This window comes from Lissotriton vulgaris, chromosome 10 (assembly GCF_964263255.1).
Source record: "Lissotriton vulgaris chromosome 10, aLisVul1.2, whole genome shotgun sequence".
Taxonomy (NCBI): domain Eukaryota; kingdom Metazoa; phylum Chordata; class Amphibia; order Caudata; family Salamandridae; genus Lissotriton; species Lissotriton vulgaris.
The window spans coordinates 535,667,833-535,695,121 of NC_141698.1; the positions used below are offsets into that span (position 1 = coordinate 535,667,833).

The 27,289-nt window shown below is 47.4% G+C and overlaps 48 non-coding genes across 48 annotated transcripts; all 48 read left to right on the plus strand.

The window, feature by feature from the left end:
- Window positions 1–256: 256 nt before the first annotated feature.
- Window positions 257–328, plus strand: TRNAP-AGG (transfer RNA proline (anticodon AGG)). The gene has a single exon. It is a non-coding gene; the product is annotated as a tRNA-Pro (tRNA).
- A 385-nt stretch (window positions 329–713) lies between these two features.
- On the plus strand, window positions 714–786 carry TRNAV-AAC (transfer RNA valine (anticodon AAC)). The gene has a single exon. It is a non-coding gene; the product is annotated as a tRNA-Val (tRNA).
- A 293-nt stretch (window positions 787–1,079) lies between these two features.
- On the plus strand, window positions 1,080–1,191 carry TRNAL-CAA (transfer RNA leucine (anticodon CAA)). Its single transcript has 2 exons — window positions 1,080–1,117; window positions 1,146–1,191. It is a non-coding gene; the product is annotated as a tRNA-Leu (tRNA).
- A 932-nt stretch (window positions 1,192–2,123) lies between these two features.
- Window positions 2,124–2,195, plus strand: TRNAP-CGG (transfer RNA proline (anticodon CGG)). The gene has a single exon. It is a non-coding gene; the product is annotated as a tRNA-Pro (tRNA).
- A 385-nt stretch (window positions 2,196–2,580) lies between these two features.
- On the plus strand, window positions 2,581–2,653 carry TRNAV-UAC (transfer RNA valine (anticodon UAC)). The gene has a single exon. It is a non-coding gene; the product is annotated as a tRNA-Val (tRNA).
- A 405-nt stretch (window positions 2,654–3,058) lies between these two features.
- Window positions 3,059–3,130, plus strand: TRNAP-AGG (transfer RNA proline (anticodon AGG)). Its single transcript has one exon. It is a non-coding gene; the product is annotated as a tRNA-Pro (tRNA).
- Window positions 3,131–3,511: 381 nt separating this feature from the next.
- Window positions 3,512–3,584, plus strand: TRNAV-AAC (transfer RNA valine (anticodon AAC)). Its single transcript has one exon. It is a non-coding gene; the product is annotated as a tRNA-Val (tRNA).
- A 293-nt stretch (window positions 3,585–3,877) lies between these two features.
- Window positions 3,878–3,989, plus strand: TRNAL-CAA (transfer RNA leucine (anticodon CAA)). Its single transcript has 2 exons — window positions 3,878–3,915; window positions 3,944–3,989. It is a non-coding gene; the product is annotated as a tRNA-Leu (tRNA).
- A 932-nt stretch (window positions 3,990–4,921) lies between these two features.
- TRNAP-CGG (transfer RNA proline (anticodon CGG)) lies at window positions 4,922–4,993 on the plus strand. The gene has a single exon. It is a non-coding gene; the product is annotated as a tRNA-Pro (tRNA).
- Window positions 4,994–5,378: 385 nt separating this feature from the next.
- TRNAV-UAC (transfer RNA valine (anticodon UAC)) lies at window positions 5,379–5,451 on the plus strand. Its single transcript has one exon. It is a non-coding gene; the product is annotated as a tRNA-Val (tRNA).
- Window positions 5,452–5,856: 405 nt separating this feature from the next.
- Window positions 5,857–5,928, plus strand: TRNAP-AGG (transfer RNA proline (anticodon AGG)). The gene has a single exon. It is a non-coding gene; the product is annotated as a tRNA-Pro (tRNA).
- A 381-nt stretch (window positions 5,929–6,309) lies between these two features.
- On the plus strand, window positions 6,310–6,382 carry TRNAV-AAC (transfer RNA valine (anticodon AAC)). The gene has a single exon. It is a non-coding gene; the product is annotated as a tRNA-Val (tRNA).
- A 293-nt stretch (window positions 6,383–6,675) lies between these two features.
- On the plus strand, window positions 6,676–6,787 carry TRNAL-CAA (transfer RNA leucine (anticodon CAA)). The gene is made up of 2 exons: window positions 6,676–6,713; window positions 6,742–6,787. It is a non-coding gene; the product is annotated as a tRNA-Leu (tRNA).
- A 932-nt stretch (window positions 6,788–7,719) lies between these two features.
- On the plus strand, window positions 7,720–7,791 carry TRNAP-CGG (transfer RNA proline (anticodon CGG)). The gene has a single exon. It is a non-coding gene; the product is annotated as a tRNA-Pro (tRNA).
- A 385-nt stretch (window positions 7,792–8,176) lies between these two features.
- Window positions 8,177–8,249, plus strand: TRNAV-UAC (transfer RNA valine (anticodon UAC)). The gene has a single exon. It is a non-coding gene; the product is annotated as a tRNA-Val (tRNA).
- Window positions 8,250–8,654: 405 nt separating this feature from the next.
- Window positions 8,655–8,726, plus strand: TRNAP-AGG (transfer RNA proline (anticodon AGG)). Its single transcript has one exon. It is a non-coding gene; the product is annotated as a tRNA-Pro (tRNA).
- A 385-nt stretch (window positions 8,727–9,111) lies between these two features.
- On the plus strand, window positions 9,112–9,184 carry TRNAV-AAC (transfer RNA valine (anticodon AAC)). The gene has a single exon. It is a non-coding gene; the product is annotated as a tRNA-Val (tRNA).
- Window positions 9,185–9,477: 293 nt separating this feature from the next.
- Window positions 9,478–9,589, plus strand: TRNAL-CAA (transfer RNA leucine (anticodon CAA)). The gene is made up of 2 exons: window positions 9,478–9,515; window positions 9,544–9,589. It is a non-coding gene; the product is annotated as a tRNA-Leu (tRNA).
- Window positions 9,590–10,521: 932 nt separating this feature from the next.
- On the plus strand, window positions 10,522–10,593 carry TRNAP-CGG (transfer RNA proline (anticodon CGG)). The gene has a single exon. It is a non-coding gene; the product is annotated as a tRNA-Pro (tRNA).
- Window positions 10,594–10,978: 385 nt separating this feature from the next.
- On the plus strand, window positions 10,979–11,051 carry TRNAV-UAC (transfer RNA valine (anticodon UAC)). Its single transcript has one exon. It is a non-coding gene; the product is annotated as a tRNA-Val (tRNA).
- Window positions 11,052–11,456: 405 nt separating this feature from the next.
- On the plus strand, window positions 11,457–11,528 carry TRNAP-AGG (transfer RNA proline (anticodon AGG)). The gene has a single exon. It is a non-coding gene; the product is annotated as a tRNA-Pro (tRNA).
- Window positions 11,529–11,909: 381 nt separating this feature from the next.
- Window positions 11,910–11,982, plus strand: TRNAV-AAC (transfer RNA valine (anticodon AAC)). Its single transcript has one exon. It is a non-coding gene; the product is annotated as a tRNA-Val (tRNA).
- A 293-nt stretch (window positions 11,983–12,275) lies between these two features.
- Window positions 12,276–12,387, plus strand: TRNAL-CAA (transfer RNA leucine (anticodon CAA)). Its single transcript has 2 exons — window positions 12,276–12,313; window positions 12,342–12,387. It is a non-coding gene; the product is annotated as a tRNA-Leu (tRNA).
- Window positions 12,388–13,319: 932 nt separating this feature from the next.
- TRNAP-CGG (transfer RNA proline (anticodon CGG)) lies at window positions 13,320–13,391 on the plus strand. Its single transcript has one exon. It is a non-coding gene; the product is annotated as a tRNA-Pro (tRNA).
- Window positions 13,392–13,776: 385 nt separating this feature from the next.
- Window positions 13,777–13,849, plus strand: TRNAV-UAC (transfer RNA valine (anticodon UAC)). The gene has a single exon. It is a non-coding gene; the product is annotated as a tRNA-Val (tRNA).
- A 405-nt stretch (window positions 13,850–14,254) lies between these two features.
- On the plus strand, window positions 14,255–14,326 carry TRNAP-AGG (transfer RNA proline (anticodon AGG)). The gene has a single exon. It is a non-coding gene; the product is annotated as a tRNA-Pro (tRNA).
- Window positions 14,327–14,711: 385 nt separating this feature from the next.
- On the plus strand, window positions 14,712–14,784 carry TRNAV-AAC (transfer RNA valine (anticodon AAC)). The gene has a single exon. It is a non-coding gene; the product is annotated as a tRNA-Val (tRNA).
- A 293-nt stretch (window positions 14,785–15,077) lies between these two features.
- TRNAL-CAA (transfer RNA leucine (anticodon CAA)) lies at window positions 15,078–15,189 on the plus strand. The gene is made up of 2 exons: window positions 15,078–15,115; window positions 15,144–15,189. It is a non-coding gene; the product is annotated as a tRNA-Leu (tRNA).
- A 932-nt stretch (window positions 15,190–16,121) lies between these two features.
- Window positions 16,122–16,193, plus strand: TRNAP-CGG (transfer RNA proline (anticodon CGG)). Its single transcript has one exon. It is a non-coding gene; the product is annotated as a tRNA-Pro (tRNA).
- A 385-nt stretch (window positions 16,194–16,578) lies between these two features.
- TRNAV-UAC (transfer RNA valine (anticodon UAC)) lies at window positions 16,579–16,651 on the plus strand. The gene has a single exon. It is a non-coding gene; the product is annotated as a tRNA-Val (tRNA).
- A 405-nt stretch (window positions 16,652–17,056) lies between these two features.
- TRNAP-AGG (transfer RNA proline (anticodon AGG)) lies at window positions 17,057–17,128 on the plus strand. The gene has a single exon. It is a non-coding gene; the product is annotated as a tRNA-Pro (tRNA).
- A 381-nt stretch (window positions 17,129–17,509) lies between these two features.
- On the plus strand, window positions 17,510–17,582 carry TRNAV-AAC (transfer RNA valine (anticodon AAC)). The gene has a single exon. It is a non-coding gene; the product is annotated as a tRNA-Val (tRNA).
- Window positions 17,583–17,875: 293 nt separating this feature from the next.
- TRNAL-CAA (transfer RNA leucine (anticodon CAA)) lies at window positions 17,876–17,987 on the plus strand. The gene is made up of 2 exons: window positions 17,876–17,913; window positions 17,942–17,987. It is a non-coding gene; the product is annotated as a tRNA-Leu (tRNA).
- A 932-nt stretch (window positions 17,988–18,919) lies between these two features.
- On the plus strand, window positions 18,920–18,991 carry TRNAP-CGG (transfer RNA proline (anticodon CGG)). Its single transcript has one exon. It is a non-coding gene; the product is annotated as a tRNA-Pro (tRNA).
- A 385-nt stretch (window positions 18,992–19,376) lies between these two features.
- Window positions 19,377–19,449, plus strand: TRNAV-UAC (transfer RNA valine (anticodon UAC)). Its single transcript has one exon. It is a non-coding gene; the product is annotated as a tRNA-Val (tRNA).
- A 405-nt stretch (window positions 19,450–19,854) lies between these two features.
- Window positions 19,855–19,926, plus strand: TRNAP-AGG (transfer RNA proline (anticodon AGG)). Its single transcript has one exon. It is a non-coding gene; the product is annotated as a tRNA-Pro (tRNA).
- Window positions 19,927–20,311: 385 nt separating this feature from the next.
- On the plus strand, window positions 20,312–20,384 carry TRNAV-AAC (transfer RNA valine (anticodon AAC)). Its single transcript has one exon. It is a non-coding gene; the product is annotated as a tRNA-Val (tRNA).
- A 293-nt stretch (window positions 20,385–20,677) lies between these two features.
- On the plus strand, window positions 20,678–20,789 carry TRNAL-CAA (transfer RNA leucine (anticodon CAA)). The gene is made up of 2 exons: window positions 20,678–20,715; window positions 20,744–20,789. It is a non-coding gene; the product is annotated as a tRNA-Leu (tRNA).
- Window positions 20,790–21,721: 932 nt separating this feature from the next.
- TRNAP-CGG (transfer RNA proline (anticodon CGG)) lies at window positions 21,722–21,793 on the plus strand. Its single transcript has one exon. It is a non-coding gene; the product is annotated as a tRNA-Pro (tRNA).
- Window positions 21,794–22,178: 385 nt separating this feature from the next.
- Window positions 22,179–22,251, plus strand: TRNAV-UAC (transfer RNA valine (anticodon UAC)). The gene has a single exon. It is a non-coding gene; the product is annotated as a tRNA-Val (tRNA).
- Window positions 22,252–22,656: 405 nt separating this feature from the next.
- Window positions 22,657–22,728, plus strand: TRNAP-AGG (transfer RNA proline (anticodon AGG)). The gene has a single exon. It is a non-coding gene; the product is annotated as a tRNA-Pro (tRNA).
- A 381-nt stretch (window positions 22,729–23,109) lies between these two features.
- Window positions 23,110–23,182, plus strand: TRNAV-AAC (transfer RNA valine (anticodon AAC)). The gene has a single exon. It is a non-coding gene; the product is annotated as a tRNA-Val (tRNA).
- A 294-nt stretch (window positions 23,183–23,476) lies between these two features.
- TRNAL-CAA (transfer RNA leucine (anticodon CAA)) lies at window positions 23,477–23,588 on the plus strand. The gene is made up of 2 exons: window positions 23,477–23,514; window positions 23,543–23,588. It is a non-coding gene; the product is annotated as a tRNA-Leu (tRNA).
- Window positions 23,589–24,520: 932 nt separating this feature from the next.
- TRNAP-CGG (transfer RNA proline (anticodon CGG)) lies at window positions 24,521–24,592 on the plus strand. Its single transcript has one exon. It is a non-coding gene; the product is annotated as a tRNA-Pro (tRNA).
- Window positions 24,593–24,977: 385 nt separating this feature from the next.
- Window positions 24,978–25,050, plus strand: TRNAV-UAC (transfer RNA valine (anticodon UAC)). Its single transcript has one exon. It is a non-coding gene; the product is annotated as a tRNA-Val (tRNA).
- A 405-nt stretch (window positions 25,051–25,455) lies between these two features.
- On the plus strand, window positions 25,456–25,527 carry TRNAP-AGG (transfer RNA proline (anticodon AGG)). The gene has a single exon. It is a non-coding gene; the product is annotated as a tRNA-Pro (tRNA).
- A 385-nt stretch (window positions 25,528–25,912) lies between these two features.
- Window positions 25,913–25,985, plus strand: TRNAV-AAC (transfer RNA valine (anticodon AAC)). The gene has a single exon. It is a non-coding gene; the product is annotated as a tRNA-Val (tRNA).
- Window positions 25,986–26,277: 292 nt separating this feature from the next.
- Window positions 26,278–26,389, plus strand: TRNAL-CAA (transfer RNA leucine (anticodon CAA)). Its single transcript has 2 exons — window positions 26,278–26,315; window positions 26,344–26,389. It is a non-coding gene; the product is annotated as a tRNA-Leu (tRNA).
- Window positions 26,390–27,289: the final 900 nt, after the last annotated feature.

A 27,289-nucleotide genomic window follows, 5' to 3' on the forward strand; every position in this document is an offset into this window, starting at 1 on the left:
GCCATTCGCTTGCTCGCACTTTGCTCTGTAGGGTGGGCCTACTTCATGAAAGCAAGGCATGAGAGAAGAAATGCTTCTCTTGTCCTCACCACGAGCAGACACTTAAAGCAAACAAACTGTCTGAAGGACAGAGGCTTTTTAATTTCTTGTTTGATGACGGTCATGGAAAAGACAGCAATCATATTGCAGAACAGAGCAGCATGTACTGGCTAGCTGCCACTAACCCCTGGAGCCGTGTCAGAGGTGACTCTTGCGTGGCTCGTTGGTCTAGGGGTATGATTCTCGCTTAGGGTGCGAGAGGTCCCGGGTTCAAATCCCGGACGAGCCCTTTTTAGAGGTAAACATACAAACCCTACTAAAAAAGCACTATGCCTGACTATTTCTCGTTATACTGGGTGCATTGTTGCACAACATATTTCTAACCTCAGAAGAAAAATGGATCACCATGCTTTATCTGCCTACCTGCTTAGTCTCAGTGTGTCCCAGGTGATGCTTTCCCAAGCTGTACTCGCTGGCATTTAGGCATCAGATATTTGCCTGTCGATGCCTGCACAAGTGAGTTTTGAATACGTCTAATTGCAAGCATGTTGGATGATATCTCTGAGGTTTTCACACTTGTTCTGCACATTCTGAGCCGCTGCTGATACAGCAGAATAGAAGTAGGGTGAAGACTTGAGAGAAACTTTCCTCTAACAGTAGAAAGCACCAAGGTAGTTTCTGTAGTGTAGTGGTCATCACGTTCGCCTAACACGCGAAAGGTCCCCGGTTCGAGACGGGGCAGAAACACTGTGCATTGGATGCTTTTTTTGTGCACACTCTAAAACCTTATTATCTCAATGCAAGTTTAAGAAGAGGTGGTCTTTGAACACGGTGAGCCGCGAGAATTTTTTTTTACCTTTGCAGACGAAACAAAGTCATCTCCATCGATCATCTGGGGGTTGTTCTTGGGCCTATTTTTATTTTGTGTGAGCTATGTTGTATTGTTGGGGCCTTTACACCTGTGACATTTCTGTGAACGTTGTAAGTGGAAACGTTGGCAGGTGCAGACAGAAAAGTCAGAACTAAGCACACCCTGAGCCGTCAGGATGGCCGAGTGGTCTAAGGCGCCAGACTCAAGAGAGCTTGATCTTCAGTGATGCTGAGCCTTCTGGTCTCCTCATGGAGGCGTGGGTTCAAATCCCACTTCTGACAGGTCCCATTTACACCCTTAAGTCTTCCTAATTTTTGCAGTGCATTCCCCACACACACCACAATATTTGCGGGAACCTGTAGTAAATAAAGAGAAATCCACCAGGCTGGGCCCTCAATCACAATTCCATGTATTTCTGAAAGTGACACCGCAGGCACACCTTCCATTACATTTGCAATCCATCACAGTAACTGCCTTGCTGGGTTTCGAAATAAGCAGTTGATCCCATCATTTGTTGTGAGGCTCTCCTGCCACCTTTTGGGCAGAGAAGGCACTGTCCCTGCAACAACACAGGCAGACATGTTCAACAGGGCTTCCTGGTTATGTGGGAGGAGCAGATTGCCAATGGTCCCCCCTTGAAAATTCTAATTTACATAAGGAAGACAGAGAGGTAGCTGGTAGTAGGCACTACACACGGACATTGCACTCCCTCTTGTGATTTGCAGCCAATTCTAGATTGAGGCAGGAGGAAAGGAGGAGACTCGCCCAACAATGGCCATACTGGGAAGTCAGCCACTCTGGGTCTCCCAGGTGAATGTTTCAGGCCTGTGAGCCACTCATATAAATCTCGCCTGATCGAGCCTGATCGAGCGCTGAGCGAGCGCGTTTGAATCCAAATATCAAACACCTCTTTCTCAGGCGCAAGAAATGGTGGGCCCTTCATTGCTTCTGGTGTGGAAGTCTATGGAGCAAGGGTCCAGGACTTGCAGAGGAGTACAAGTGCCAGAAAGTGCTTGCTGTTCTCATCTGTGCCTTTTTACTGCTCACTGGCCGATAGGAGATTGGCTGCCCCCTTCCTTGCTGGAGTGAAAAAACAACAACTTGAGAGAAAACATGACTTTGTGTGGCTCACTTATAGGGAGACGAGCCAAATAGCCCTGCTGTTTTCTGAAAGACGCTTCAGTAATTGTTCAAAATGTCTCCTGGCCACTCAGGCTCGTTGGTCTAGGGGTATGATTCTCGCTTCGGGTGCGAGAGGTCCCGGGTTCAAATCCCGGACGAGCCCATCCTGTGGAAGTTTTCAGGCTGCTTGTCATATAGGAGCCTTTCTTCTTTTCAATGCTATAAGACGCTGTGTATGTCGAGAAGGTTCCTTACCCTGCACGCTATTTTCCACTTTTGACATGATAAAGGAGTGCAGGACTTCCTTGCAACTGCTTTTCTGGGCTGGACCAGCAGTGTAGGAACATTACATGCAAAGAGTTTTTCTAGTGTCATTTCAGGATATGGTTTCAAAATCGCCTCTTGGGGAAAAAAGTGGTCCTCATTCCTGTCTTCCAAAGAAAGAGAGACCGGGTAAGGAGAGCCCAACTTTGAGCTTCAAGGACGTTGGCCCTTAGTCTGTGCGTTCCAACCCAATACACGCCAACAAGATTCCTGAGGTAGTGTCTGTTTCTGTAGTGTAGTGGTTATCACGTTCGCCTTACACGCGAAAGGTCCCTGGTTCGAGACCGGGCAGAAATGCAGCTTGCTGTTTTTCACAGTGTTTGCATTTACTGGCTCACTTTATAGAAAAGCTGAGATAATAGAGGCTGTCTATTCCTCACCAGCCTGACGTAGTGTGCTCCAGAGATCTCAGTGACAGCTCAAAAAGAGAAGTGACGATAGCTTGCGCCATTCGCTTGCTCGCACTTTGCTCTGTAGGGTGGGCCTACTTCATGAAAGCAAGGCATGAGAGAAGAAATGCTTCTCTTGTCCTCACCACGAGCAGACACTTAAAGCAAACAAACTGTCTGAAGGACAGAGGCTTTTTAATTTCTTGTTTGATGACGGTCATGGAAAAGACAGCAATCATATTGCAGAACAGAGCAGCATGTACTGGCTAGCTGCCACTAACCCCTGGAGCCGTGTCAGAGGTGACTCTTGCGTGGCTCGTTGGTCTAGGGGTATGATTCTCGCTTAGGGTGCGAGAGGTCCCGGGTTCAAATCCCGGACGAGCCCTTTTTAGAGGTAAACATACAAACCCTACTAAAAAAGCACTATGACTATTTCTCGTTATACTGGGTGCATTGTTGCACAACATATTTCTAACCTCAGAAGAAAAATGGATCACCATGCTTTATCTGCCTACCTGCTTAGTCTCAGTGTGTCCCAGGTGATGCTTTCCCAAGCTGTACTCGCTGGCATTTAGGCATCAGATATTTGCCTGTCGATGCCTGCACAAGTGAGTTTTGAATACGTCTAATTGCAAGCATGTTGGATGATATCTCTGAGGTTTTCACACTTGTTCTGCACATTCTGAGCCGCTGCTGATACAGCAGAATAGAAGTAGGGTGAAGACTTGAGAGAAAATTTCCTCTAACAGTAGAAAGCACCAAGGTAGTTTCTGTAGTGTAGTGGTCATCACGTTCGCCTAACACGCGAAAGGTCCCCGGTTCGAGACGGGGCAGAAACACTGTGCATTGGATGCTTTTTTTGTGCACACTCTAAAACCTTATTATCTCAATGCAAGTTTAAGAAGAGGTGGTCTTTGAACACGGTGAGCCGCGAGAATTTTTTTTTACCTTTGCAGACGAAACAAAGTTATCTCCATCGATCATCTGGGGGTTGTTCTTGGGCCTATTTTTATTTTGTGTGAGCTATGTTGTATTGTTGGGGCCTTTACACCTGTGACATTTCTGTGAACGTTGTAAGTGGAAACGTTGGCAGGTGCAGACAGAAAAGTCAGAACTAAGCACACCCTGAGCCGTCAGGATGGCCGAGTGGTCTAAGGCGCCAGACTCAAGAGAGCTTGATCTTCAGTGATGCTGAGCCTTCTGGTCTCCTCATGGAGGCGTGGGTTCAAATCCCACTTCTGACAGGTCCCTTTTACACCCTTAAGTCTTCCTAATTTTTGCAGTGCATTCCCCACACACACCACAATATTTGCGGGAACCTGTAGTAAATAAAGAGAAATCCACCAGGCTGGGCCCTCAATCACAATTCCATGTATTTCTGAAAGTGACACCGCAGGCACACCTTCCATTACATTTGCAATCCATCACAGTAACTGCCTTGCTGGGTTTCGAAATAAGCAGTTGATCCCATCATTTGTTGTGAGGCTCTCCTGCCACCTTTTGGGCAGAGAAGGCACTGTCCCTGCAACAACACAGGCAGACATGTTCAACAGGGCTTCCTGGTTATGTGGGAGGAGCAGATTGCCAATGGTCCCCCCTTGAAAATTCTAATTTACATAAGGAAGACAGAGAGGTAGCTGGTAGTAGGCACTACACACGGACATTGCACTCCCTCTTGTGATTTGCAGCCAATTCTAGATTGAGGCAGGAGGAAAGGAGGAGACTCGCCCAACAATGGCCATACTGGGAAGTCAGCCACTCTGGGTCTCCCAGGTGAATGTTTCAGGCCTGTGAGCCACTCATATAAATCTCGCCTGATCGAGCCTGATCGAGCGCTGAGCGAGCGCGTTTGAATCCAAATATCAAACACCTCTTTCTCAGGCGCAAGAAATGGTGGGCCCTTCATTGCTTCTGGTGTGGAAGTCTATGGAGCAAGGGTCCAGGACTTGCAGAGGAGTACAAGTGCCAGAAAGTGCTTGCTGTTCTCATCTGTGCCTTTTTACTGCTCACTGGCCGATAGGAGATTGGCTGCCCCCTTCCTTGCTGGAGTGAAAAAACAACAACTTGAGAGAAAACATGACTTTGTGTGGCTCACTTATAGGGAGACGAGCCAAATAGCCCTGCTGTTTTCTGAAAGACGCTTCAGTAATTGTTCAAAATGTCTCCTGGCCACTCAGGCTCGTTGGTCTAGGGGTATGATTCTCGCTTCGGGTGCGAGAGGTCCCGGGTTCAAATCCCGGACGAGCCCATCCTGTGGAAGTTTTCAGGCTGCTTGTTATATAGGAGCCTTTCTTCTTTTCAATGCTATAAGACGCTGTGTATGTCGAGAAGGTTCCTTACCCTGCACGCTATTTTCCACTTTTGACATGATAAAGGAGTGCAGGACTTCCTTGCAACTGCTTTTCTGGGCTGGACCAGCAGTGTAGGAACATTACATGCAAAGAGTTTTTCTAGTGTCATTTCAGGATATGGTTTCAAAATCGCCTCTTGGGGAAAAAAGTGGTCCTCATTCCTGTCTTCCAAAGAAAGAGAGACCGGGTAAGGAGAGCCCAACTTTGAGCTTCAAGGACGTTGGCCCTTAGTCTGTGCGTTCCAACCCAATACACGCCAACAAGATTCCTGAGGTAGTGTCTGTTTCTGTAGTGTAGTGGTTATCACGTTCGCCTTACACGCGAAAGGTCCCTGGTTCGAGACCGGGCAGAAATGCAGCTTGCTGTTTTTCACAGTGTTTGCATTTACTGGCTCACTTTATAGAAAAGCTGAGATAATAGAGGCTGTCTATTCCTCACCAGCCTGACGTAGTGTGCTCCAGAGATCTCAGTGACAGCTCGAAAAGAGAAGTGACGATAGCTTGCGCCATTCGCTTGCTCGCACTTTGCTCTGTAGGGTGGGCCTACTTCATGAAAGCAAGGCATGAGAGAAGAAATGCTTCTCTTGTCCTCACCACGAGCAGACACTTAAAGCAAACAAACTGTCTGAAGGACAGAGGCTTTTTAATTTCTTGTTTGATGACGGTCATGGAAAAGACAGCAATCATATTGCAGAACAGAGCAGCATGTACTGGCTAGCTGCCACTAACCCCTGGAGCCGTGTCAGAGGTGACTCTTGCGTGGCTCGTTGGTCTAGGGGTATGATTCTCGCTTAGGGTGCGAGAGGTCCCGGGTTCAAATCCCGGACGAGCCCTTTTTAGAGGTAAACATACAAACCCTACTAAAAAAGCACTATGACTATTTCTCGTTATACTGGGTGCATTGTTGCACAACATATTTCTAACCTCAGAAGAAAAATGGATCACCATGCTTTATCTGCCTACCTGCTTAGTCTCAGTGTGTCCCAGGTCATGCTTTCCCAAGCTGTACTCGCTGGCATTTAGGCATCAGATATTTGCCTGTCGATGCCTGCACAAGTGAGTTTTGAATACGTCTAATTGCAAGCATGTTGGATGATATCTCTGAGGTTTTCACACTTGTTCTGCACATTCTGAGCCGCTGCTGATACAGCAGAATAGAAGTAGGGTGAAGACTTGAGAGAAACTTTCCTCTAACAGTAGAAAGCACCAAGGTAGTTTCTGTAGTGTAGTGGTCATCACGTTCGCCTAACACGCGAAAGGTCCCCGGTTCGAGACGGGGCAGAAACACTGTGCATTGGATGCTTTTTTTGTGCACACTCTAAAACCTTATTATCTCAATGCAAGTTTAAGAAGAGGTGGTCTTTGAACACGGTGAGCCGCGAGAATTTTTTTTTACCTTTGCAGACGAAACAAAGTTATCTCCATCGATCATCTGGGGGTTGTTCTTGGGCCTATTTTTATTTTGTGTGAGCTATGTTGTATTGTTGGGGCCTTTACACCTGTGACATTTCTGTGAACGTTGTAAGTGGAAACGTTGGCAGGTGCAGACAGAAAAGTCAGAACTAAGCACACCCTGAGCCGTCAGGATGGCCGAGTGGTCTAAGGCGCCAGACTCAAGAGAGCTTGATCTTCAGTGATGCTGAGCCTTCTGGTCTCCTCATGGAGGCGTGGGTTCAAATCCCACTTCCTACAGGTCCCTTTTACACCCTTAAGTCTTCCTAATTTTTGCAGTGCATTCCCCACACACACCACAATATTTGCGGGAACCTGTAGTAAATAAAGAGAAATCCACCAGGCTGGGCCCTCAATCACAATTCCATGTATTTCTGAAAGTGACACCGCAGGCACACCTTCCATTACATTGGCAATCCATCACAGTAACTGCCTTGCTGGGTTTCGAAATAAGCAGTTGATCCCATCATTTGTTGTGAGGCTCTCCTGCCACCTTTTTGGCAGAGAAGGCACTGTCCCTGCAACAACACAGGCAGACATGTTCAACAGGGCTTCCTGGTTATGTGGGAGGAGCAGATTGCCAATGGTCCCCCCTTGAAAATTCTAATTTACATAAGGAAGACAGAGAGGTAGCTGGTAGTAGGCACTACACACGGACATTGCACTCCCTCTTGTGATTTGCAGCCAATTCTAGATTGAGGCAGGAGGAAAGGAGGAGACTCGCCCAACAATGGCCATACTGGGAAGTCAGCCACTCTGGGTCTCCCAGGTGAATGTTTCAGGCCTGTGAGCCACTCATATAAATCTCGCCTGATCGAGCCTGATCGAGCGCTGAGCGGGCGCGTTTGAATCCAAATATCAAACACCTCTTTCTCAGGCGCAAGAAATGGTGGGCCCTTCATTGCTTCTGGTGTGGAAGTCTATGGAGCAAGGGTCCAGGACTTGCAGAGGAGTACAAGTGCCAGAAAGTGCTTGCTGTTCTCATCTGTGCCTTTTTACTGCTCACTGGCCGATAGGAGATTGGCTGCCCCCTTCCTTGCTGGAGTGAAAAAACAACAACTTGAGAGAAAACATGACTTTGTGTGGCTCACTTATAGGGAGACGAGCCAAATAGCCCTGCTGTTTTCTGAAAGACGCTTCAGTAATTGTTCAAAATGTCTCCTGGCCACTCAGGCTCGTTGGTCTAGGGGTATGATTCTCGCTTCGGGTGCGAGAGGTCCCGGGTTCAAATCCCGGACGAGCCCATCCTGTGGAAGTTTTCAGGCTGCTTGTCATATAGGAGCCTTTCTTCTTTTCAATGCTATAAGACGCTGTGTATGTCGAGAAGGTTCCTTACCCTGCACGCTATTTTCCACTTTTGACATGATAAAGGAGTGCAGGACTTCCTTGCAACTGCTTTTCTGGGCTGGACCAGCAGTGTAGGAACATTACATGCAAAGAGTTTTTCTAGTGTCATTTCAGGATATGGTTTCAAAATCGCCTCTTGGGGAAAAAAGTGGTCCTCATTCCTGTCTTCCAAAGAAAGAGAGACCGGGTAAGGAGAGCCCAACTTTGAGCTTCAAGGACGTTGGCCCTTAGTCTGTGCGTTCCAACCCAATACACGCCAACAAGATTCCTGAGGTAGTGTCTGTTTCTGTAGTGTAGTGGTTATCACGTTCGCCTTACACGCGAAAGGTCCCTGGTTCGAGACCGGGCAGAAATGCAGCTTGCTGTTTTTCACAGTGTTTGCATTTACTGGCTCACTTTATAGAAAAGCTGAGATAATAGAGGCTGTCTATTCCTCACCAGCCTGACGTAGTGTGCTCCAGAGATCTCAGTGACAGCTCGAAAAGAGAAGTGACGATAGCTTGCGCCATTCGCTTGCTCGCACTTTGCTCTGTAGGGTGGGCCTACTTCATGAAAGCAAGGCATGAGAGAAGAAATGCTTCTCTTGTCCTCACCACGAGCAGACACTTAAAGCAAACAAACTGTCTGAAGGACAGAGGCTTTTTAATTTCTTGTTTGATGACGGTCATGGAAAAGACAGCAATCATATTGCAGAACAGAGCAGCATGTACTGGCTAGCTGCCACTAACCCCTGGAGCCGTGTCAGAGGTGACTCTTGCGTGGCTCGTTGGTCTAGGGGTATGATTCTCGCTTAGGGTGCGAGAGGTCCCGGGTTCAAATCCCGGACGAGCCCTTTTTAGAGGTAAACATACAAACCCTACTAAAAAAGCACTATGCCTGACTATTTCTCGTTATACTGGGTGCATTGTTGCACAACATATTTCTAACCTCAGAAGAAAAATGGATCACCATGCTTTATCTGCCTACCTGCTTAGTCTCAGTGTGTCCCAGGTGATGCTTTCCCAAGCTGTACTCGCTGGCATTTAGGCATCAGATATTTGCCTGTCGATGCCTGCACAAGTGAGTTTTGAATACGTCTAATTGCAAGCATGTTGGATGATATCTCTGAGGTTTTCACACTTGTTCTGCACATTCTGAGCCGCTGCTGATACAGCAGAATAGAAGTAGGGTGAAGACTTGAGAGAAACTTTCCTCTAACAGTAGAAAGCACCAAGGTAGTTTCTGTAGTGTAGTGGTCATCACGTTCGCCTAACACGCGAAAGGTCCCCGGTTCGAGACGGGGCAGAAACACTGTGCATTGGATGCTTTTTTTGTGCACACTCTAAAACCTTATTATCTCAATGCAAGTTTAAGAAGAGGTGGTCTTTGAACACGGTGAGCCGCGAGAATTTTTTTTTACCTTTGCAGACGAAACAAAGTTATCTCCATCGATCATCTGGGGGTTGTTCTTGGGCCTATTTTTATTTTGTGTGAGCTATGTTGTATTGTTGGGGCCTTTACACCTGTGACATTTCTGTGAACGTTGTAAGTGGAAACGTTGGCAGGTGCAGACAGAAAAGTCAGAACTAAGCACACCCTGAGCCGTCAGGATGGCCGAGTGGTCTAAGGCGCCAGACTCAAGAGAGCTTGATCTTCAGTGATGCTGAGCCTTCTGGTCTCCTCATGGAGGCGTGGGTTCAAATCCCACTTCTGACAGGTCCCATTTACACCCTTAAGTCTTCCTAATTTTTGCAGTGCATTCCCCACACACACCACAATATTTGCGGGAACCTGTAGTAAATAAAGAGAAATCCACCAGGCTGGGCCCTCAATCACAATTCCATGTATTTCTGAAAGTGACACCGCAGGCACACCTTCCATTACATTTGCAATCCATCACAGTAACTGCCTTGCTGGGTTTCGAAATAAGCAGTTGATCCCATCATTTGTTGTGAGGCTCTCCTGCCACCTTTTGGGCAGAGAAGGCACTGTCCCTGCAACAACACAGGCAGACATGTTCAACAGGGCTTCCTGGTTATGTGGGAGGAGCAGATTGCCAATGGTCCCCCCTTGAAAATTCTAATTTACATAAGGAAGACAGAGAGGTAGCTGGTAGTAGGCACTACACACGGACATTGCACTCCCTCTTGTGATTTGCAGCCAATTCTAGATTGAGGCAGGAGGAAAGGAGGAGACTCGCCCAACAATGGCCATACTGGGAAGTCAGCCACTCTGGGTCTCCCAGGTGAATGTTTCAGGCCTGTGAGCCACTCATATAAATCTCGCCTGATCGAGCCTGATCGAGCGCTGAGCGAGCGCGTTTGAATCCAAATATCAAACACCTCTTTCTCAGGCGCAAGAAATGGTGGGCCCTTCATTGCTTCTGGTGTGGAAGTCTATGGAGCAAGGGTCCAGGACTTGCAGAGGAGTACAAGTGCCAGAAAGTGCTTGCTGTTCTCATCTGTGCCTTTTTACTGCTCACTGGCCGATAGGAGATTGGCTGCCCCCTTCCTTGCTGGAGTGAAAAAACAACAACTTGAGAGAAAACATGACTTTGTGTGGCTCACTTATAGGGAGACGAGCCAAATAGCCCTGCTGTTTTCTGAAAGACGCTTCAGTAATTGTTCAAAATGTCTCCTGGCCACTCAGGCTCGTTGGTCTAGGGGTATGATTCTCGCTTCGGGTGCGAGAGGTCCCGGGTTCAAATCCCGGACGAGCCCATCCTGTGGAAGTTTTCAGGCTGCTTGTCATATAGGAGCCTTTCTTCTTTTCAATGCTATAAGACGCTGTGTATGTCGAGAAGGTTCCTTACCCTGCACGCTATTTTCCACTTTTGACATGATAAAGGAGTGCAGGACTTCCTTGCAACTGCTTTTCTGGGCTGGACCAGCAGTGTAGGAACATTACATGCAAAGAGTTTTTCTAGTGTCATTTCAGGATATGGTTTCAAAATCGCCTCTTGGGGAAAAAAGTGGTCCTCATTCCTGTCTTCCAAAGAAAGAGAGACCGGGTAAGGAGAGCCCAACTTTGAGCTTCAAGGACGTTGGCCCTTAGTCTGTGCGTTCCAACCCAATACACGCCAACAAGATTCCTGAGGTAGTGTCTGTTTCTGTAGTGTAGTGGTTATCACGTTCGCCTTACACGCGAAAGGTCCCTGGTTCGAGACCGGGCAGAAATGCAGCTTGCTGTTTTTCACAGTGTTTGCATTTACTGGCTCACTTTATAGAAAAGCTGAGATAATAGAGGCTGTCTATTCCTCACCAGCCTGACGTAGTGTGCTCCAGAGATCTCAGTGACAGCTCGAAAAGAGAAGTGACGATAGCTTGCGCCATTCGCTTGCTCGCACTTTGCTCTGTAGGGTGGGCCTACTTCATGAAAGCAAGGCATGAGAGAAGAAATGCTTCTCTTGTCCTCACCACGAGCAGACACTTAAAGCAAACAAACTGTCTGAAGGACAGAGGCTTTTTAATTTCTTGTTTGATGACGGTCATGGAAAAGACAGCAATCATATTGCAGAACAGAGCAGCATGTACTGGCTAGCTGCCACTAACCCCTGGAGCCGTGTCAGAGGTGACTCTTGCGTGGCTCGTTGGTCTAGGGGTATGATTCTCGCTTAGGGTGCGAGAGGTCCCGGGTTCAAATCCCGGACGAGCCCTTTTTAGAGGTAAACATACAAACCCTACTAAAAAAGCACTATGACTATTTCTCGTTATACTGGGTGCATTGTTGCACAACATATTTCTAACCTCAGAAGAAAAATGGATCACCATGCTTTATCTGCCTACCTGCTTAGTCTCAGTGTGTCCCAGGTGATGCTTTCCCAAGCTGTACTCGCTGGCATTTAGGCATCAGATATTTGCCTGTCGATGCCTGCACAAGTGAGTTTTGAATACGTCTAATTGCAAGCATGTTGGATGATATCTCTGAGGTTTTCACACTTGTTCTGCACATTCTGAGCCGCTGCTGATACAGCAGAATAGAAGTAGGGTGAAGACTTGAGAGAAACTTTCCTCTAACAGTAGAAAGCACCAAGGTAGTTTCTGTAGTGTAGTGGTCATCACGTTCGCCTAACACGCGAAAGGTCCCCGGTTCGAGACGGGGCAGAAACACTGTGCATTGGATGCTTTTTTTGTGCACACTCTAAAACCTTATTATCTCAATGCAAGTTTAAGAAGAGGTGGTCTTTGAACACGGTGAGCCGCGAGAATTTTTTTTTACCTTTGCAGACGAAACAAAGTTATCTCCATCGATCATCTGGGGGTTGTTCTTGGGCCTATTTTTATTTTGTGTGAGCTATGTTGTATTGTTGGGGCCTTTACACCTGTGACATTTCTGTGAACGTTGTAAGTGGAAACGTTGGCAGGTGCAGACAGAAAAGTCAGAACTAAGCACACCCTGAGCCGTCAGGATGGCCGAGTGGTCTAAGGCGCCAGACTCAAGAGAGCTTGATCTTCAGTGATGCTGAGCCTTCTGGTCTCCTCATGGAGGCGTGGGTTCAAATCCCACTTCTGACAGGTCCCTTTTACACCCTTAAGTCTTCCTAATTTTTGCAGTGCATTCCCCACACACACCACAATATTTGCGGGAACCTGTAGTAAATAAAGAGAAATCCACCAGGCTGGGCCCTCAATCACAATTCCATGTATTTCTGAAAGTGACACCGCAGGCACACCTTCCATTACATTTGCAATCCATCACAGTAACTGCCTTGCTGGGTTTCGAAATAAGCAGTTGATCCCATCATTTGTTGTGAGGCTCTCCTGCCACCTTTTGGGCAGAGAAGGCACTGTCCCTGCAACAACACAGGCAGACATGTTCAACAGGGCTTCCTGGTTATGTGGGAGGAGCAGATTGCCAATGGTCCCCCCTTGAAAATTCTAATTTACATAAGGAAGACAGAGAGGTAGCTGGTAGTAGGCACTACACACGGACATTGCACTCCCTCTTGTGATTTGCAGCCAATTCTAGATTGAGGCAGGAGGAAAGGAGGAGACTCGCCCAACAATGGCCATACTGGGAAGTCAGCCACTCTGGGTCTCCCAGGTGAATGTTTCAGGCCTGTGAGCCACTCATATAAATCTCGCCTGATCGAGCCTGATCGAGCGCTGAGCGAGCGCGTTTGAATCCAAATATCAAACACCTCTTTCTCAGGCGCAAGAAATGGTGGGCCCTTCATTGCTTCTGGTGTGGAAGTCTATGGAGCAAGGGTCCAGGACTTGCAGAGGAGTACAAGTGCCAGAAAGTGCTTGCTGTTCTCATCTGTGCCTTTTTACTGCTCACTGGCCGATAGGAGATTGGCTGCCCCCTTCCTTGCTGGAGTGAAAAAACAACAACTTGAGAGAAAACATGACTTTGTGTGGCTCACTTATAGGGAGACGAGCCAAATAGCCCTGCTGTTTTCTGAAAGACGCTTCAGTAATTGTTCAAAATGTCTCCTGGCCACTCAGGCTCGTTGGTCTAGGGGTATGATTCTCGCTTCGGGTGCGAGAGGTCCCGGGTTCAAATCCCGGACGAGCCCATCCTGTGGAAGTTTTCAGGCTGCTTGTTATATAGGAGCCTTTCTTCTTTTCAATGCTATAAGACGCTGTGTATGTCGAGAAGGTTCCTTACCCTGCACGCTATTTTCCACTTTTGACATGATAAAGGAGTGCAGGACTTCCTTGCAACTGCTTTTCTGGGCTGGACCAGCAGTGTAGGAACATTACATGCAAAGAGTTTTTCTAGTGTCATTTCAGGATATGGTTTCAAAATCGCCTCTTGGGGAAAAAAGTGGTCCTCATTCCTGTCTTCCAAAGAAAGAGAGACCGGGTAAGGAGAGCCCAACTTTGAGCTTCAAGGACGTTGGCCCTTAGTCTGTGCGTTCCAACCCAATACACGCCAACAAGATTCCTGAGGTAGTGTCTGTTTCTGTAGTGTAGTGGTTATCACGTTCGCCTTACACGCGAAAGGTCCCTGGTTCGAGACCGGGCAGAAATGCAGCTTGCTGTTTTTCACAGTGTTTGCATTTACTGGCTCACTTTATAGAAAAGCTGAGATAATAGAGGCTGTCTATTCCTCACCAGCCTGACGTAGTGTGCTCCAGAGATCTCAGTGACAGCTCGAAAAGAGAAGTGACGATAGCTTGCGCCATTCGCTTGCTCGCACTTTGCTCTGTAGGGTGGGCCTACTTCATGAAAGCAAGGCATGAGAGAAGAAATGCTTCTCTTGTCCTCACCACGAGCAGACACTTAAAGCAAACAAACTGTCTGAAGGACAGAGGCTTTTTAATTTCTTGTTTGATGACGGTCATGGAAAAGACAGCAATCATATTGCAGAACAGAGCAGCATGTACTGGCTAGCTGCCACTAACCCCTGGAGCCGTGTCAGAGGTGACTCTTGCGTGGCTCGTTGGTCTAGGGGTATGATTCTCGCTTAGGGTGCGAGAGGTCCCGGGTTCAAATCCCGGACGAGCCCTTTTTAGAGGTAAACATACAAACCCTACTAAAAAAGCACTATGCCTGACTATTTCTCGTTATACTGGGTGCATTGTTGCACAACATATTTCTAACCTCAGAAGAAAAATGGATCACCATGCTTTATCTGCCTACCTGCTTAGTCTCAGTGTGTCCCAGGTGATGCTTTCCCAAGCTGTACTCGCTGGCATTTAGGCATCAAATATTTGCCTGTCGATGCCTGCACAAGTGAGTTTTGAATACGTCTAATTGCAAGCATGTTGGATGATATCTCTGAGGTTTTCACACTTGTTCTGCATATTCTGAGCCGCTGCTGATACAGCAGAATAGAAGTAGGGTGAAGACTTGAGAGAAACTTTCCTCTAACAGTAGAAAGCACCAAGGTAGTTTCTGTAGTGTAGTGGTCATCACGTTCACCTAACACGCGAAAGGTCCCCGGTTCGAGACGGGGCAGAAACACTGTGCATTGGATGCTTTTTTTGTGCACACTCTAAAACCTTATTATCTCAATGCAAGTTTAAGAAGAGGTGGTCTTTGAACACGGTGAGCCGCGAGAATTTTTTTTTACCTTTGCAGACGAAACAAAGTTATCTCCATCGATCATCTGGGGGTTGTTCTTGGGCCTATTTTTATTTTGTGTGAGCTATGTTGTATTGTTGGGGCCTTTACACCTGTGACATTTCTGTGAACGTTGTAAGTGGAAACGTTGGCAGGTGCAGACAGAAAAGTCAGAACTAAGCACACCCTGAGCCGTCAGGATGGCCGAGTGGTCTAAGGCGCCAGACTCAAGAGAGCTTGATCTTCAGTGATGCTGAGCCTTCGGGTCTCCTCATGGAGGCGTGGGTTCAAATCCCACTTCTGACAGGTCCCTTTTACACCCTTAAGTCTTCCTAATTTTTGCAGTGCATTCCCCACACACACCACAATATTTGCGGGAACCTGTAGTAAATAAAGAGAAATCCACCAGGCTGGGCCCTCAATCACAATTCCATGTATTTCTGAAAGTGACACCGCAGGCACACCTTCCATTACATTTGCAATCCATCACAGTACCTGCCTTGCTGGGTTTCGAAATAAGCAGTTGATCCCATCATTTGTTGTGAGGCTCTCCTGCCACCTTTTGGGCAGAGAAGGCACTGTCCCTGCAACAACACAGGCAGACATGTTCAACAGGGCTTCCTGGTTATGTGGGAGGAGCAGATTGCCAATGGTCCCCCCTTGAAAATTCTAATTTACATAAGGAAGACAGAGAGGTAGCTGGTAGTAGGCACTACACACGGACATTGCACTCCCTCTTGTGATTTGCAGCCAATTCTAGATTGAGGCAGGAGGAAAGGAGGAGACTCGCCCAACAATGGCCATACTGGGAAGTCAGCCACTCTGGGTCTCCCAGGTGAATGTTTCAGGCCTGTGAGCCACTCATATAAATCTCGCCTGATCGAGCCTGATCGAGCGCTGAGCGAGCGCGTTTGAATCCAAATATCAAACACCTCTTTCTCAGGCGCAAGAAATGGTGGGCCCTTCATTGCTTCTGGTGTGGAAGTCTATGGAGCAAGGGTCCAGGACTTGCAGAGGAGTACAAGTGCCAGAAAGTGCTTGCTGTTCTCATCTGTGCCTTTTTACTGCTCACTGGCCGATAGGAGATTGGCTGCCCCCTTCCTTGCTGGAGTGAAAAAACAACAACTTGAGAGAAAACATGACTTTGTGTGGCTCACTTATAGGGAGACGAGCCAAATAGCCCTGCTGTTTTCTGAAAGACGCTTCAGTAATTGTTCAAAATGTCTCCTGGCCACTCAGGCTCGTTGGTCTAGGGGTATGATTCTCGCTTCGGGTGCGAGAGGTCCCGGGTTCAAATCCCGGACGAGCCCATCCTGTGGAAGTTTTCAGGCTGCTTGTTATATAGGAGCCTTTCTTCTTTTCAATGCTATAAGACGCTGTGTATGTCGAGAAGGTTCCTTACCCTGCACGCTATTTTCCACTTTTGACATGATAAAGGAGTGCAGGACTTCCTTGCAACTGCTTTTCTGGGCTGGACCAGCAGTGTAGGAACATTACATGCAAAGAGTTTTTCTAGTGTCATTTCAGGATATGGTTTCAAAATCGCCTCTTGGGGAAAAAAGTGGTCCTCATTCCTGTCTTCCAAAGAAAGAGAGACCGGGTAAGGAGAGCCCAACTTTGAGCTTCAAGGACGTTGGCCCTTAGTCTGTGCGTTCCAACCCAATACACGCCAACAAGATTCCTGAGGTAGTGTCTGTTTCTGTAGTGTAGTGGTTATCACGTTTGCCTTACACGCGAAAGGTCCCTGGTTCGAGACCGGGCAGAAATGCAGCTTGCTGTTTTTCACAGTGTTTGCATTTACTGGCTCACTTTATAGAAAAGCTGAGATAATAGAGGCTGTCTATTCCTCACCAGCCTGACGTAGTGTGCTCCAGAGATCTCAGTGACAGCTCGAAAAGAGAAGTGACGATAGCTTGCGCCATTCGCTTGCTCGCACTTTGCTCTGTAGGGTGGGCCTACTTCATGAAAGCAAGGCATGAGAGAAGAAATGCTTCTCTTGTCCTCACCACGAGCAGACACTTAAAGCAAACAAACTGTCTGAAGGACATAGGCTTTTTAATTTCTTGTTTGATGACGGTCATGGAAAAGACAGCAATCATATTGCAGAACAGAGCAGCATGTACTGGCTAGCTGCCACTAACCCCTGGAGCCGTGTCAGAGGTGACTCTTGCGTGGCTCGTTGGTCTAGGGGTATGATTCTCGCTTAGGGTGTGAGAGGTCCCGGGTTCAAATCCCGGACGAGCCCTTTTTAGAGGTAAACATACAAACCCTACTAAAAAAGCACTATGACTATTTCTCGTTATACTGGGTGCATTGTTGCACAACATATTTCTAACCTCAGAAGAAAAATGGATCACCATGCTTTATCTGCCTACCTGCTTAGTCTCAGTGTGTCCCAGGTCATGCTTTCCCAAGCTGTACTCGCTGGCATTTAGGCATCAGATATTTGCCTGTCGATGCCTGCACAAGTGAGTTTTGAATACGTCTAATTGCAAGCATGTTGGATGATATCTCTGAGGTTTTCACACTTGTTCTGCACATTCTGAGCCGCTGCTGATACAGCAGAATAGAAGTAGGGTGAAGACTTGAGAGAAACTTTCCTCTAACAGTAGAAAGCACCAAGGTAGTTTCTGTAGTGTAGTGGTCATCACGTTCGCCTAACACGCGAAAGGTCCCCGGTTCGAGACGGGGCAGAAACACTGTGCATTGGATGCTTTTTTTGTGCACACTCTAAAACCTTATTATCTCAATGCAAGTTTAAGAAGAGGTGGTCTTTGAACACAGTGAGCCGCGAGAATTTTTTTTTACCTTTGCAGACGAAACAAAGTTATCTCCATCGATCATCTGGGGGTTGTTCTTGGGCCTATTTTTATTTTGTGTGAGCTATGTTGTATTGTTGGGGCCTTTACACCTGTGACATTTCTGTGAACGTTGTAAGTGGAAACGTTGGCAGGTGCAGACAGAAAAGTCAGAACTAAGCACACCCTGAGCCGTCAGGATGGCCGAGTGGTCTAAGGCGCCAGACTCAAGAGAGCTTGATCTTCAGTGATGCTGAGCCTTCTGGTCTCCTCATGGAGGCGTGGGTTCAAATCCCACTTCTGACAGGTCCCTTTTACACCCTTAAGTCTTCCTAATTTTTGCAGTGCATTCCCCACACACACCACAATATTTGCGGGAACCTGTAGTAAATAAAGAGAAATCCACCAGGCTGGGCCCTCAATCACAATTCCATGTATTTCTGAAAGTGACACCGCAGGCACACCTTCCATTACATTTGCAATCCATCACAGTAACTGCCTTGCTGGGTTTCGAAATAAGCAGTTGATCCCATCATTTGTTGTGAGGCTCTCCTGCCACCTTTTTGGCAGAGAAGGCACTGTCCCTGCAACAACACAGGCAGACATGTTCAACAGGGCTTCCTGGTTATGTGGGAGGAGCAGATTGCCAATGGTCCCCCCTTGAAAATTCTAATTTACATAAGGAAGACAGAGAGGTAGCTGGTAGTAGGCACTACACACGGACATTGCACTCCCTCTTGTGATTTGCAGCCAATTCTAGATTGAGGCAGGAGGAAAGGAGGAGACTCGCCCAACAATGGCCATACTGGGAAGTCAGCCACTCTGGGTCTCCCAGGTGAATGTTTCAGGCCTGTGAGCCACTCATATAAATCTCGCCTGATCGAGCCTGATCGAGCGCTGAGCGGGCGCGTTTGAATCCAAATATCAAACACCTCTTTCTCAGGCGCAAGAAATGGTGGGCCCTTCATTGCTTCTGGTGTGGAAGTCTATGGAGCAAGGGTCCAGGACTTGCAGAGGAGTACAAGTGCCAGAAAGTGCTTGCTGTTCTCATCTGTGCCTTTTTACTGCTCACTGGCCGATAGGAGATTGGCTGCCCCCTTCCTTGCTGGAGTGAAAAAACAACAACTTGAGAGAAAACATGACTTTGTGTGGCTCACTTATAGGGAGACGAGCCAAATAGCCCTGCTGTTTTCTGAAAGACGCTTCAGTAATTGTTCAAAATGTCTCCTGGCCACTCAGGCTCGTTGGTCTAGGGGTATGATTCTCGCTTCGGGTGCGAGAGGTCCCGGGTTCAAATCCCGGACGAGCCCATCCTGTGGAAGTTTTCAGGCTGCTTGTCATATAGGAGCCTTTCTTCTTTTCAATGCTATAAGACGCTGTGTATGTCGAGAAGGTTCCTTACCCTGCACGCTATTTTCCACTTTTGACATGATAAAGGAGTGCAGGACTTCCTTGCAACTGCTTTTCTGGGCTGGACCAGCAGTGTAGGAACATTACATGCAAAGAGTTTTTCTAGTGTCATTTCAGGATATGGTTTCAAAATCGCCTCTTGGGGAAAAAAGTGGTCCTCATTCCTGTCTTCCAAAGAAAGAGAGACCGGGTAAGGAGAGCCCAACTTTGAGCTTCAAGGACGTTGGCCCTTAGTCTGTGCGTTCCAACCCAATACACGCCAACAAGATTCCTGAGGTAGTGTCTGTTTCTGTAGTGTAGTGGTTATCACGTTCGCCTTACACGCGAAAGGTCCCTGGTTCGAGACCGGGCAGAAATGCAGCTTGCTGTTTTTCACAGTGTTTGCATTTACTGGCTCACTTTATAGAAAAGCTGAGATAATAGAGGCTGTCTATTCCTCACCAGCCTGACGTAGTGTGCTCCAGAGATCTCAGTGACAGCTCGAAAAGAGAAGTGACGATAGCTTGCGCCATTCGCTTGCTCGCACTTTGCTCTGTAGGGTGGGCCTACTTCATGAAAGCAAGGCATGAGAGAAGAAATGCTTCTCTTGTCCTCACCACGAGCAGACACTTAAAGCAAACAAACTGTCTGAAGGACAGAGGCTTTTTAATTTCTTGTTTGATGACGGTCATGGAAAAGACAGCAATCATATTGCAGAACAGAGCAGCATGTACTGGCTAGCTGCCACTAACCCCTGGAGCCGTGTCAGAGGTGACTCTTGCGTGGCTCGTTGGTCTAGGGGTATGATTCTCGCTTAGGGTGCGAGAGGTCCCGGGTTCAAATCCCGGACGAGCCCTTTTTAGAGGTAAACATACAAACCCTACTAAAAAAGCACTATGCCTGACTATTTCTCGTTATACTGGGTGCATTGTTGCACAACATATTTCTAACCTCAGAAGAAAAATGGATCACCATGCTTTATCTGCCTACCTGCTTAGTCTCAGTGTGTCCCAGGTGATGCTTTCCCAAGCTGTACTCGCTGGCATTTAGGCATCAAATATTTGCCTGTCGATGCCTGCACAAGTGAGTTTTGAATACGTCTAATTGCAAGCATGTTGGATGATATCTCTGAGGTTTTCACACTTGTTCTGCATATTCTGAGCCGCTGCTGATACAGCAGAATAGAAGTAGGGTGAAGACTTGAGAGAAACTTTCCTCTAACAGTAGAAAGCACCAAGGTAGTTTCTGTAGTGTAGTGGTCATCACGTTCACCTAACACGCGAAAGGTCCCCGGTTCGAGACGGGGCAGAAACACTGTGCATTGGATGCTTTTTTTGTGCACACTCTAAAACCTTATTATCTCAATGCAAGTTTAAGAAGAGGTGGTCTTTGAACACGGTGAGCCGCGAGAATTTTTTTTTACCTTTGCAGACGAAACAAAGTTATCTCCATCGATCATCTGGGGGTTGTTCTTGGGCCTATTTTTATTTTGTGTGAGCTATGTTGTATTGTTGGGGCCTTTACACCTGTGACATTTCTGTGAACGTTGTAAGTGGAAACGTTGGCAGGTGCAGACAGAAAAGTCAGAACTAAGCACACCCTGAGCCGTCAGGATGGCCGAGTGGTCTAAGGCGCCAGACTCAAGAGAGCTTGATCTTCAGTGATGCTGAGCCTTCTGGTCTCCTCATGGAGGCGTGGGTTCAAATCCCACTTCTGACAGGTCCCTTTTACACCCTTAAGTCTTCCTAATTTTTGCAGTGCATTCCCCACACACACCACAATATTTGCGGGAACCTGTAGTAAATAAAGAGAAATCCACCAGGCTGGGCCCTCAATCACAATTCCATGTATTTCTGAAAGTGACACCGCAGGCACACCTTCCATTACATTTGCAATCCATCACAGTACCTGCCTTGCTGGGTTTCGAAATAAGCAGTTGATCCCATCATTTGTTGTGAGGCTCTCCTGCCACCTTTTGGGCAGAGAAGGCACTGTCCCTGCAACAACACAGGCAGACATGTTCAACAGGGCTTCCTGGTTATGTGGGAGGAGCAGATTGCCAATGGTCCCCCCTTGAAAATTCTAATTTACATAAGGAAGACAGAGAGGTAGCTGGTAGTAGGCACTACACACGGACATTGCACTCCCTCTTGTGATTTGCAGCCAATTCTAGATTGAGGCAGGAGGAAAGGAGGAGACTCGCCCAACAATGGCCATACTGGGAAGTCAGCCACTCTGGGTCTCCCAGGTGAATGTTTCAGGCCTGTGAGCCACTCATATAAATCTCGCCTGATCGAGCCTGATCGAGCGCTGAGCGAGCGCGTTTGAATCCAAATATCAAACACCTCTTTCTCAGGCGCAAGAAATGGTGGGCCCTTCATTGCTTCTGGTGTGGAAGTCTATGGAGCAAGGGTCCAGGACTTGCAGAGGAGTACAAGTGCCAGAAAGTGCTTGCTGTTCTCATCTGTGCCTTTTTACTGCTCACTGGCCGATAGGAGATTGGCTGCCCCCTTCCTTGCTGGAGTGAAAAAACAACAACTTGAGAGAAAACATGACTTTGTGTGGCTCACTTATAGGGAGACGAGCCAAATAGCCCTGCTGTTTTCTGAAAGACGCTTCAGTAATTGTTCAAAATGTCTCCTGGCCACTCAGGCTCGTTGGTCTAGGGGTATGATTCTCGCTTCGGGTGCGAGAGGTCCCGGGTTCAAATCCCGGACGAGCCCATCCTGTGGAAGTTTTCAGGCTGCTTGTTATATAGGAGCCTTTCTTCTTTTCAATGCTATAAGACGCTGTGTATGTCGAGAAGGTTCCTTACCCTGCACGCTATTTTCCACTTTTGACATGATAAAGGAGTGCAGGACTTCCTTGCAACTGCTTTTCTGGGCTGGACCAGCAGTGTAGGAACATTACATGCAAAGAGTTTTTCTAGTGTCATTTCAGGATATGGTTTCAAAATCGCCTCTTGGGGAAAAAAGTGGTCCTCATTCCTGTCTTCCAAAGAAAGAGAGACCGGGTAAGGAGAGCCCAACTTTGAGCTTCAAGGACGTTGGCCCTTAGTCTGTGCGTTCCAACCCAATACACGCCAACAAGATTCCTGAGGTAGTGTCTGTTTCTGTAGTGTAGTGGTTATCACGTTTGCCTTACACGCGAAAGGTCCCTGGTTCGAGACCGGGCAGAAATGCAGCTTGCTGTTTTTCACAGTGTTTGCATTTACTGGCTCACTTTATAGAAAAGCTGAGATAATAGAGGCTGTCTATTCCTCACCAGCCTGACGTAGTGTGCTCCAGAGATCTCAGTGACAGCTCGAAAAGAGAAGTGACGATAGCTTGCGCCATTCGCTTGCTCGCACTTTGCTCTGTAGGGTGGGCCTACTTCATGAAAGCAAGGCATGAGAGAAGAAATGCTTCTCTTGTCCTCACCACGAGCAGACACTTAAAGCAAACAAACTGTCTGAAGGACATAGGCTTTTTAATTTCTTGTTTGATGACGGTCATGGAAAAGACAGCAATCATATTGCAGAACAGAGCAGCATGTACTGGCTAGCTGCCACTAACCCCTGGAGCCGTGTCAGAGGTGACTCTTGCGTGGCTCGTTGGTCTAGGGGTATGATTCTCGCTTAGGGTGTGAGAGGTCCCGGGTTCAAATCCCGGACGAGCCCTTTTTAGAGGTAAACATACAAACCCTACTAAAAAAGCACTATGACTATTTCTCGTTATACTGGGTGCATTGTTGCACAACATATTTCTAACCTCAGAAGAAAAATGGATCACCATGCTTTATCTGCCTACCTGCTTAGTCTCAGTGTGTCCCAGGTCATGCTTTCCCAAGCTGTACTCGCTGGCATTTAGGCATCAGATATTTGCCTGTCGATGCCTGCACAAGTGAGTTTTGAATACGTCTAATTGCAAGCATGTTGGATGATATCTCTGAGGTTTTCACACTTGTTCTGCACATTCTGAGCCGCTGCTGATACAGCAGAATAGAAGTAGGGTGAAGACTTGAGAGAAACTTTCCTCTAACAGTAGAAAGCACCAAGGTAGTTTCTGTAGTGTAGTGGTCATCACGTTCGCCTAACACGCGAAAGGTCCCCGGTTCGAGACGGGGCAGAAACACTGTGCATTGGATGCTTTTTTTGTGCACACTCTAAAACCTTATTATCTCAATGCAAGTTTAAGAAGAGGTGGTCTTTGAACACAGTGAGCCGCGAGAATTTTTTTTTTACCTTTGCAGACGAAACAAAGTTATCTCCATCGATCATCTGGGGGTTGTTCTTGGGCCTATTTTTATTTTGTGTGAGCTATGTTGTATTGTTGGGGCCTTTACACCTGTGACATTTCTGTGAACGTTGTAAGTGGAAACGTTGGCAGGTGCAGACAGAAAAGTCAGAACTAAGCACACCCTGAGCCGTCAGGATGGCCGAGTGGTCTAAGGCGCCAGACTCAAGAGAGCTTGATCTTCAGTGATGCTGAGCCTTCTGGTCTCCTCATGGAGGCGTGGGTTCAAATCCCACTTCTGACAGGTCCCTTTTACACCCTTAAGTCTTCCTAATTTTTGCAGTGCATTCCCCACACACACCACAATATTTGCGGGAACCTGTAGTAAATAAAGAGAAATCCACCAGGCTGGGCCCTCAATCACAATTCCATGTATTTCTGAAAGTGACACCTCAGGCACACCTTCCATTACATTTGCAATCCATCACAGTAACTGCCTTGCTGGGTTTCGAAATAAGCAGTTGATCCCATCATTTGTTGTGAGGCTCTCCTGCCACCTTTTTGGCAGAGAAGGCACTGTCCCTGCAACAACACAGGCAGACATGTTCAACAGGGCTTCCTGGTTATGTGGGAGGAGCAGATTGCCAATGGTCCCCCCTTGAAAATTCTAATTTACATAAGGAAGACAGAGAGGTAGCTGGTAGTAGGCACTACACACGGACATTGCACTCCCTCTTGTGATTTGCAGCCAATTCTAGATTGAGGCAGGAGGAAAGGAGGAGACTCGCCCAACAATGGCCATACTGGGAAGTCAGCCACTCTGGGTCTCCCAGGTGAATGTTTCAGGCCTGTGAGCCACTCATATAAATCTCGCCTGATCGAGCCTGATCGAGCGCTGAGCGGGCGCGTTTGAATCCAAATATCAAACACCTCTTTCTCAGGCGCAAGAAATGGTGGGCCCTTCATTGCTTCTGGTGTGGAAGTCTATGGAGCAAGGGTCCAGGACTTGCAGAGGAGTACAAGTGCCAGAAAGTGCTTGCTGTTCTCATCTGTGCCTTTTTACTGCTCACTGGCCGATAGGAGATTGGCTGCCCCCTTCCTTGCTGGAGTGAAAAAACAACAACTTGAGAGAAAACATGACTTTGTGTGGCTCACTTATAGGGAGACGAGCCAAATAGCCCTGCTGTTTTCTGAAAGACGCTTCAGTAATTGTTCAAAATGTCTCCTGGTCACTCAGGCTCGTTGGTCTAGGGGTATGATTCTCGCTTCGGGTGCGAGAGGTCCTGGGTTCAAATCCCGGACGAGCCCATCCTGTGGAAGTTTTCAGGCTGCTTGTCATATAGGAGCCTTTCTTCTTTTCAATGCTATAAGACGCTGTGTATGTCGAGAAGGTTCCTTACCCTGCACGCTATTTTCCACTTTTGACATGATAAAGGAGTGCAGGACTTCCTTGCAACTGCTTTTCTGGGCTGGACCAGCAGTGTAGGAACATTACATGCAAAGAGTTTTTCTAGTGTCATTTCAGGATATGGTTTCAAAATCGCCTCTTGGGGAAAAAAGTGGTCCTCATTCCTGTCTTCCAAAGAAAGAGAGACCGGGTAAGGAGAGCCCAACTTTGAGCTTCAAGGACGTTGGCCCTTAGTCTGTGCGTTCCAACCCAATACACGCCAACAAGATTCCTGAGGTAGTGTCTGTTTCTGTAGTGTAGTGGTTATCACGTTCGCCTTACACGCGAAAGGTCCCTGGTTCGAGACCGGGCAGAAATGCAGCTTGCTGTTTTTCACAGTGTTTGCATTTACTGGCTCACTTTATAGAAAAGCTGAGATAATAGAGGCTGTCTATTCCTCACCAGCCTGACGTAGTGTGCTCCAGAGATCTCAGTGACAGCTCGAAAAGAGAAGTGACGATAGCTTGCGCCATTCGCTTGCTCGCACTTTGCTCTGTAGGGTGGGCCTACTTCATGAAAGCAAGGCATGAGAGAAGAAATGCTTCTCTTGTCCTCACCACGAGCAGACACTTAAAGCAAACAAACTGTCTGAAGGACAGAGGCTTTTTAATTTCTTGTTTGATGACGGTCATGGAAAAGACAGCAATCATATTGCAGAACAGAGCAGCATGTACTGGCTAGCTGCCACTAACCCCTGGAGCCGTGTCAGAGGTGACTCTTGCGTGGCTCGTTGGTCTAGGGGTATGATTCTCGCTTAGGGTGCGAGAGGTCCCGGGTTCAAATCCCGGACGAGCCCTTTTTAGAGGTAAACATACAAACCCTACTAAAAAAGCACTATGCCTGACTATTTCTCGTTATACTGGGTGCATTGTTGCACAACATATTTCTAACCTCAGAAGAAAAATGGATCACCATGCTTTATCTGCCTACCTGCTTAGTCTCAGTGTGTCCCAGGTGATGCTTTCCCAAGCTGTACTCGCTGGCATTTAGGCATCAGATATTTGCCTGTCGATGCCTGCACAAGTGAGTTTTGAATACGTCTAATTGCAAGCATGTTGGATGATATCTCTGAGGTTTTCACACTTGTTCTGCACATTCTGAGCCGCTGCTGATACAGCAGAATAGAAGTAGGGTGAAGACTTGAGAGAAACTTTCCTCTAACAGTAGAAAGCACCAAGGTAGTTTCTGTAGTGTAGTGGTCATCACGTTCGCCTAACACGCGAAAGGTCCCCGGTTCGAGACGGGGCAGAAACACTGTGCATTGGATGCTTTTTTTGTGCACACTCTAAAACCTTATTATCTCAATGCAAGTTTAAGAAGAGGTGGTCTTTGAACACGGTGAGCCGCGAGAATTTTTTTTACCTTTGCAGACGAAACAAAGTTATCTCCATCGATCATCTGGGGGTTGTTCTTGGGCCTATTTTTATTTTGTGTGAGCTATGTTGTATTGTTGGGGCCTTTACACCTGTGACATTTCTGTGAACGTTGTAAGTGGAAACGTTGGCAGGTGCAGACAGAAAAGTCAGAACTAAGCACACCCTGAGCCGTCAGGATGGCCGAGTGGTCTAAGGCGCCAGACTCAAGAGAGCTTGATCTTCAGTGATGCTGAGCCTTCTGGTCTCCTCATGGAGGCGTGGGTTCAAATCCCACTTCTGACAGGTCCCTTTTACACCCTTAAGTCTTCCTAATTTTTGCAGTGCATTCCCCACACACACCACAATATTTGCGGGAACCTGTAGTAAATAAAGAGAAATCCACCAGGCTGGGCCCTCAATCACAATTCCATGTATTTCTGAAAGTGACACCGCAGGCACACCTTCCATTACATTTGCAATCCATCACAGTAACTGCCTTGCTGGGTTTCGAAATAAGCAGTTGATCCCATCATTTGTTGTGAGGCTCTCCTGCCACCTTTTGGGCAGAGAAGGCACTGTCCCTGCAACAACACAGGCAGACATGTTCAACAGGGCTTCCTGGTTATGTGGGAGGAGCAGATTGCCAATGGTCCCCCCTTGAAAATTCTAATTTACATAAGGAAGACAGAGAGGTAGCTGGTAGTAGGCACTACACACGGACATTGCACTCCCTCTTGTGATTTGCAGCCAATTCTAGATTGAGGCAGGAGGAAAGGAGGAGACTCGCCCAACAATGGCCATACTGGGAAGTCAGCCACTCTGGGTCTCCCAGGTGAATGTTTCAGGCCTGTGAGCCACTCATATAAATCTCGCCTGATCGAGCCTGATCGAGCGCTGAGCGAGCGCGTTTGAATCCAAATATCAAACACCTCTTTCTCAGGCGCAAGAAATGGTGGGCCCTTCATTGCTTCTGGTGTGGAAGTCTATGGAGCAAGGGTCCAGGACTTGCAGAGGAGTACAAGTGCCAGAAAGTGCTTGCTGTTCTCATCTGTGCCTTTTTACTGCTCACTGGCCGATAGGAGATTGGCTGCCCCCTTCCTTGCTGGAGTGAAAAAACAACAACTTGAGAGAAAACATGACTTTGTGTGGCTCACTTATAGGGAGACGAGCCAAATAGCCCTGCTGTTTTCTGAAAGACGCTTC